The sequence below is a fragment of the Bidens hawaiensis genome, unplaced genomic scaffold (genome assembly GCF_021521415.1).
Source record: "Bidens hawaiensis isolate Kalapana, Puna unplaced genomic scaffold, B.hawaiensis_p1.1 tig00030851_1, whole genome shotgun sequence".
Lineage (NCBI taxonomy): Eukaryota > Viridiplantae > Streptophyta > Magnoliopsida > Asterales > Asteraceae > Bidens > Bidens hawaiensis.
Genome location: NW_027495174.1, coordinates 193,497 through 201,749, shown reverse-complemented (window position 1 = coordinate 201,749; position 8,253 = coordinate 193,497). Strand labels below are relative to the sequence as shown.

Here is an 8,253-nt window from a genome sequence, read left to right as displayed (position 1 = left end):
TATCCTATTTTATAGGATTTTTACATCAATAATCTGGTAAGAATAATTTTTTAATTTAATTAGATGTTATAACCCGTTTAAGGAATATCCGGGTTTGCTAAGACCCATACCCATGAATTCGGGTCAAATGATTGAGAAACCTCCATTTAAAAATGGGTCAGGCTAAACGTACCCCCTCTCTTGCTAACCATACACCCCCCTTGAACTTTCATTTCCCCTTAATATTTATAATTGACATTATAGTCCCTCTTATTTTATTTTATAATTCTCTCAAAATATCAAATAAAAAACTATTAAGTTTCTATTTTTGTTTTACAATTTTTTATATATTTTTATTATTGATTTTATTATTTTATTTCATTAAGATCCTATTAAAAGTTTGTTTATTTTTTTTATATGTATTAAAAAGTTTTGTATGTTTTCTCTAGCTAGTTTTTTATTTTATTTTTTATAAAATGTATTTAAAACAATTTGATTTTTTTTTTGTTTAGATACATGAGTTAATGTTACTTAAGAAAAGAGCCAAATTTGTTTATCAAGTTGTATGTTATTTAACCTTGTTATTTATAAAAACTAATATGATTTTTTTATAAAAGAATGTAAACTCTCTTAATTTAAAAAAACGCATTTCAAAAAGATTAAAACAAGTATAAAAAAACATTTTTTTAAACAAGAAAAACAATTTTATTAGATAAAAAAACGTTTTTCTAGATAAGAAAAAATATGTTTTTATTAAAGGCTTTTAAATATACAAAAAAAGATACATAGAAAAAAAAGTTGTTAAATAAAAATGCTTTTATAAAAATAATAATGATAATAAAAGATAACAAAATGACAAAAAAACAACAAAAAGGTTTAAATCGTATTAATGTAAACCTAAGGGAGGGGGTATGTTTAGTAAAAATGAATGAGGGTGGGGTACGTTTAGCAACACCCTTAAAAATCAAGCAAATCTGGTGACTCCAAAAAAGGGGGAGCGGCCACATCGCGACACGGAAGATTTTTGTGTTTTCGTTTATATATATTATAGATTTGATATTTTAAGCTTAGTTTTTGTGGTGATTTTTAGATTATCGGATATTAGAGTCACAATGGTTAACTTTTAACCAAAACGATTACAAACGACAATGCACAGTACATGTAGGGAACACACCACTAGCCCTAACGAATAGTAAGTAATCATCGTATGATGTATATAATACGAGACATGATTTTATAATTGGGTTTGTAACCGTGAAAGGGTTAAATAATGATGTCCCATCATCTTTATAAATTATGAAAGTCAAAACGTTAAAAACTATTTTCGTCTTACTTACAATCTTCAAAGGTTATAAGTAATAAAATTATGAGAGGATGTAAAGCTTTAAGCCACAACTAAAATTATTACTTTTTTAATTATCACTTACTTTGAAATACACCTTCTATTTTATCATATTATTGATTTCTTGTATCCATAAAATTTTTAAATATGAGTGATACATTATTTATACACGATAAGAAAGGCATCCAAGTCATACGAAATCAAAAACCTACACTTCGAAGCCAAATTAGCTGCCAAAAAGAACAAAAACAATTGCAGTGAATTAAGATCATCAAGAACACTTTGAATAATTGTCATGTTCTGATGATTAAATGGTTATGTAATATATAAACATGATCACCAAGAGTGAAGTTAGTTATTTGATAAGTAGTTTGTTTATCATTCATATGATCCTAAAAAAAATATTATTTGAATACATATAGACAAAAAAATGCAAAGGCATGTGCTCTTGTGTTTCATGAAGAATAATAAATGGTGTATCATTTAAGTACAATTACTACTGTCGTTTAGATACATGAAAAGAAAACTATCCAACACGTGGAAGTCCCCGACAAGGGAAAGTGCTTTATGTTATGGTCTTTATTTATGAATTATTATTGTAACATTTTTATTAACTATTTAGTTTTAGCTTTATGTAAGATTAACTTGTTAGTTTCTAGTTTGGGAGTGTAGCAACCAAGGTTGAGATAGATTTGATCATGATGTAAGATTAACTTGTTACAAGTCAATCAATACTAGATTAAACTGCGGTTTTCGTTCATATGATTTGTCTAAATATAGGGCTTAATTAAATAGTTTTAAAATTTTGATTTCCGTCTCTATGGTTTCATTGACTTGCAATTAAAACCGACCTCACTAACCCCATTAAGTATGGTCGTTAAACTCATCATAGTGCCTCTCATGTTAAAGGCATGTTTGTCCTTTTTTACCAAATACACCCTAACCCCTCATGTGAGGGGGCTTGCGAGTTACGACTGAGATTATTTGGGGAGAAAATAGACAAAACTGCCCCTCACGTGAGGGGCACGCTGATTGTTTTAACGACAAGGCTTAACGGGTTAGTGTAGTCGGGTTTAATTGCAAGTGAAATGAAACCACATGGATGAAAATCGCAATTTTAAAATTATTGGACTAAAACCGTAGACTTAAACAAACCACAGGGACGAAAATCACAGGTTACTCTTAATACTAAGACCAAGCGTAATGGGCAACGTCCAAAACGCCACCCACTTTCATCCCATTGGTTGTTTGAATGGCCTGGCCCACCTTCATCCTCTTCTAGCGTTTCGTAAAAAACGCTCGGAGCCTTTTTGACACCCAAAACGCCGTCATGACTCTCCCACTACTCTTAGTCTAATGGTCTGAATATTTGAGCTAGTGCTTTCTTTTCATTGTTTATGAGATCGGAGCTATTAAATAGCTAGTAACTCAAGCTTAATCTTTTTTAGATTGATAGACGATATCAAGCAAAATTGGTTCAATTATTTTCGAGCTTGAACTCAGCTCGTGAACAACCTATTTATGACGCACATGATCATCCCGAACAAAATTGTTTAATGACGACTTTGACATCCACATGTATACGTTTGGCTTGACAATAACATTTGCACGATATGCAGATTTTTATAACATATAAGTTTGGTAGGGGAAATGTCTCTACTTGCAAATGTACATGACTACATGTCAATGAAAACATATGTAACGAAATAAAGAATTAAAGATATCAAATAAGTGGGGACGGTTTAAATAGTTATATGGCTGTTTTTAACTAAAATTTTAAAGAAATAATAACAAATAACCAAGTGGATCCAAAACTCTCTTATTTTTATGTAATTTTGATTTTCCATTGCTTGGTTAGATTGTTAAAATCAGCTCCATAAGCTTTATAAATCTTTGCCTTTCAAAAAAATATATATATTTAAAAGTTTAAACCTACCCGTATATCAACAACATGTTTTAAAAAAATAATAACCTAATTTCTTTACCAATTATAGCCCAGAAAATACACTCAACCAAGATTTTGATAAAAACGGATGCGTAGAACGTGCAAGTTGTAGGAACCGAATTCGTGAATTGAGTAAATAAACAGAAAATTAACAAACAGTTTTATTACTCATACAATACAATACAAGAATCTGAAATACAATACAGAATCAAAGAAATAAACCAAATACAATACGGAAAAAAAAATATAAACGGTTTGGCTGAGGATCGTGTTGAACACGGGGCCCTTAAAACAATATTTCGAGTCTCCCAAGAGAACTCGTTGTTTCCCAGGGTACAACAGCCGGAGCAGTAGTACTGCCGGAGTTAACCGTAAACCTGAAAAAGGTTCGAATAAAAAAAACCAGAAATGTAGAAGAAGAAGAAGTTAGAAAAACCTTGCAACAATGCTTGTGTTGTGTGTAAGGTTTGATGTGTGCTGCAACTTAGTTTACCTCTCTATTTATAGAGGAAAAACAAGGCACAAGTTTTTCATCCTACCAATGTGGGATACACCACTATAGTATTTTCTTTCAAATACACACAATCACACATCGATATCTCATTCATCAATGTCTATTAGTGTGCATTTGTTGTGTCATAACAACCTACTAATGCACACGTAACAAATTTTCCAACAATCCCCCACATGAATGGAAATCGATTCTTCGAAGTAAGTTTCAGCAGTTGAGTATTGCCGAATAGGTAGGTGTTACCCTTTGAACCTTCCGTTGTGAAGCATACTTAGCCTCCTAGCGGTTTGTAGTCGCGATGACTTTGAACAGACCCCCCATTTGTGTAGACGACAATATGCCTTCACACAATACTCTCCCTGGTTTGGTCAACCCCTCATTCTTGTGTCCGTTATAGTCATGGATCACGGTCCTGGTTCTGCGAGAGCTCTAGGAGATTGCGCCTCCCCACAATTCTATTCGAAGCGACCACACTTCTCTCTAACATAGGTGATTCCCATTAATCATTAAAAGCATTATGGTTATTTCACTTAACCTTAATATGCTTAACCTCTCCCAAATGTCACTGGTTTTAGGGTACTCCCCTAGGAGAAAGGACTAGGAAGTTCAAGACTCCCTTTGGTTTTGGGGTACTCCCCTACAGTGACTGCCTCTGGTCGTATAATTAAGTTTGCCTATTGAACTTAGCTCTTGGGATCTCCAGTCTGCTAAGTTAGGTTCCCCTCATACTTCCTTTGTCGCGGGCTTTAGTCCCATTCCTCTCGACAACTTATAAAATTTATCCGTGCTTAAGCCTTTTGTTAACGGGTCTGCAATGTTATCTTCTGACCTCACATGGTCAATCGTGATAACACCCGTTGACAGTAGTTGTCGTATCGTGTTATGTCTAAGTCTCATATGCCTTGATTTGCCATTATACATTGAACGTTGAGATCTACCAATTGCAGACTCACTGTCACAGTGTATGCAAATTGCCGACAACGGCTTTGGCCATTGTGGAATGTCTTCCACGAATTGACGTAACCATTCTGCCTCTTCCCCAGATTTGTCTAAGGCAATGAATTCAGACTCCATTGTGGATCTAGCAATTACAGTTTGTTTGGATGATTTCCAAGATATTGCTGACCCACCAAGTAGGAACACGTACCCACTTGTTGATTTGGAATCTTTCATATCCGAAATCCAGTTCGCATCAGTATACCCTTCGATCACAGCTGGATGGTTGGTATAATGCAAACCACAGTCTCTTGTGTATCTTATGTACCTAAGCACCCTTATCATAGCTTTCCAATGTTGAACACTTGGATTGCTAGTATATCTACTTAGCCTACTCACCGCGTATGCTAAATCGGGTCTCGTACATGTCATGAGATACATTAGACTTCCAATGATTCTTGAATACTCTAATTGAGCAACCGGCTCAGCTCTATTTTTACATAGATGTAGAGTAGTGTCAACAGGAGAACGAGCCACTCGATTGTCTTCCTTGTTGAATTTTTCAAGAATCTTGTCGACATATTGTGCTTGACTCAAAGTAAGACCTTCTTTGGTTTTAATGATTTTTATTCCAAGAATATTATCAACTAAACCCATGTCCTTCATGTCAAATCGTGCCTTTAACATATCTTTTGTAGATTGAACCATTTTATCATTACTCCCAATGATAAGCATGTCATCCACATAAAGGCATAAAATAACATAACCTCCATTTGTGTTTTTAACACATTTATCACACTCATTAATTTTGAAACCATTGCTAATCATGACTTTGTCAAACTTTTTGGTGCCATTGTTTTGGAGCTTGCTTCAAGCCATACAAAGACTTGATGAGTTTGCATACTTTGCCCTTTGACCAGGGGCGGAGAAACCCTCAGGTTGCTCCATGTATATCTCTTCTTCCAAATCACCATTTAGAAAAGCCGTTTTTACATCCATTTGGTGCACTTCCAAACTTCGTAAAGACGCGATTGCAAGCACCAACCTTATAGAGGTTATACGTGTTACAGGTGAGTAAGTATCAAAATAGTCTAGACTTCCTTTTATCTAAAACCTTTGATCACTAGCCTCGCCTTGTATTTTTCAATACTTCCATCGGCTTTCATCTTCTTTTTGAATATCTAACGATATCCAAGTGGTTTGTAACCAACTGGAAGATCCAATTCCCAAGTATGATTTTGTAAGATCGAATCAATTTCATTCTTGATTGCTTCTTTCCATTAAGGTCATTCAGGTGAGGTCACCGCTTCATGGTAGGTATTAGGTTCACCTTCAACCATAAAGCTTACGAAGTCAGGACCAAAGGATTTTGCAACCTTTTGTCTTTTGCTTCGTCTTAAATCACCATCCTCGATCTCGGGCCGTTCATGTGTTCCTTCATAAACCAAGTCGTCATTTTGTGTTGACGAGCTTGCACCTACATCATTCGCTCGTGATGATGAGGCCTCATGTGTATGTCCTAACTTAGGAAACACATGCTCAAAATACAAGACAGTATTGGGGCTCGCCTCCATGAAAGTGTTTACGTGTACATTTGGATTTTTGGATTCATGTACCAAAAACCGATGTGCACTACTATTGTGAGCATATCCAATGAAAATGCAATCAACAGTTTTGGGACCAATCCTAAGAGCTTTAGGAGGTGGTATGGTGACTTTAGCTAGGCACCCCCACACTTTCATGTATTTGTACGAAGGTTCTCTTCCCTTCCATAACTTATAAGGAGTCTCGTCCCTATTCTTGAGAGGTATCTTATTTAAAAGATAATTTGCCGTTAAAATGGCATCCCCCCACATGTCATGGCTCACCCCAGAACTAACCAACATGGCATTCATCATCTCTTTCAATGTACGGTTCTTTTGTTCCACCATGCCATTTGATTGTGGAGAATAAGGAGGGGTTAATTCATGTATTATGCCACTTTGTGCGCATAAATCCGCAAATGGTGAAACGTATTCACCTCCTCGATCGCTTCTCACACGTTTAATTTTCTTGTTAAGTTGTAACTCAACTTCATTTTTAAACAAGATAAATTTTTCTATTGCTTCATCTTTACTTTTAAGTAAATATACATAGCAATATTTTGAGCAATCATCAATAAACGTGATGAAATATTTGTTTCCCCCTCTTGTTGGGCACATTTTTAAATTGCACACATCGGTGTGAATTAAATCAAGTGTTTCGGTTATTCTTTCAACCGATTTGAAGGATGATCTTGTAAGTTTGGATTCAACACATGATTCGCATTTCGAGTTTGTATCAATGTGGAATGTTGGTATGCTTTTTAATTTAATTAAACGACGAAGTGAATTGAAATTTACATGTCCTAATCTACCATGCCAAACATTTGAATTTAAAGACTCAATAATATAAGCAGAAGTAGATGCCTTATTCATTTCATTTCCAATCACGGTTACATCAAGTTTAAACATACCATTGAGGGCATAGCCCTTACCAACATACATTCCACGCTTAGTCAAGACAAACTTGTCCGACTCAAACACTAAACGAAAACCAAACTTATTAAGCAACCAACCCGAAATCAAATTCTTACGAATTTCGGGCACATATAAAGTGTTGCTCAAAGTAAGCTCTTTTCCCGAAGTCATCTTCAATATCACATTCCCTTCACCCTTGATGTCGGGCGTTGCTTGATTCCCCATAAACAACTTAGCATCACTAGCATCCTCCTTAAAGGTGCTAAAGAGGGTCTTGTCACCACACACATGACGGGTAACACCCGTATCAATGAACCATCCTTGCGGTTTGTCCCCCACAAGATTGATTTCTTCAATCATTGCTGAGAGCTCGGTGATCATTGCCACCAACGGTTCACCATTTTCATCCACCATATGCGCACGCTCACGCTTAGGCTTCTTGCATTGGTTCGCACGATGGCCATTCTCATTACAATTGTAACAAACACCTTGGAAGTTTGAAGATTGAGGTTTCTTTTTCACAACCTCCTTCTTCGGTCCAAGGTTCACCTTTCCCTTTCCCTTATTCATTTTACCCTTACCCTTATGCCCCCCCTTAGAAGATTGTCCAAGTTCCACCATGTTGGCCTTAGCCATTGGCTCCACACGAGCTGATTTTTGAGCCGTTTTATTGTCTTCCTCAATTCGAAGACGAACAATTAATTCATCAATAGTCATCTCCTTTCGTTTGTGCTTAAGATAATTCTTAAACTCAACCCAACTAGGAGGCAACTTTTCAATTATGGCTGCAACTTGGAACTTTTCACTAAGTGTCATACACTCGGCATGAATTTCATGAAGTATAACTTGTAGTTCTTGGACTTGGGTGATCACAGTCTTGGAGTCAACCATTTTAAAGTCCAAAAAACGGGCCACAACAAATTTCTTTGTTCCCGCATCTTCGGAGTTATACTTCTTGTCTAAAGACTCCCATAGTTCTTTGGCAGTCTTTATCCCACAATAGACGTTATACAATGGATCCGCCAAACCATTGAGCACGTAA

The 8,253-nt window shown here is 35.6% G+C and overlaps 1 pseudogene; it reads right to left on the bottom strand.

The window, feature by feature from the left end:
- Window positions 1–1,547: 1,547 nt before the first annotated feature.
- On the bottom strand, window positions 1,548–5,712 carry LOC143581297 (secreted RxLR effector protein 161 pseudogene; annotated as a pseudogene).
- Window positions 5,713–8,253: the final 2,541 nt, after the last annotated feature.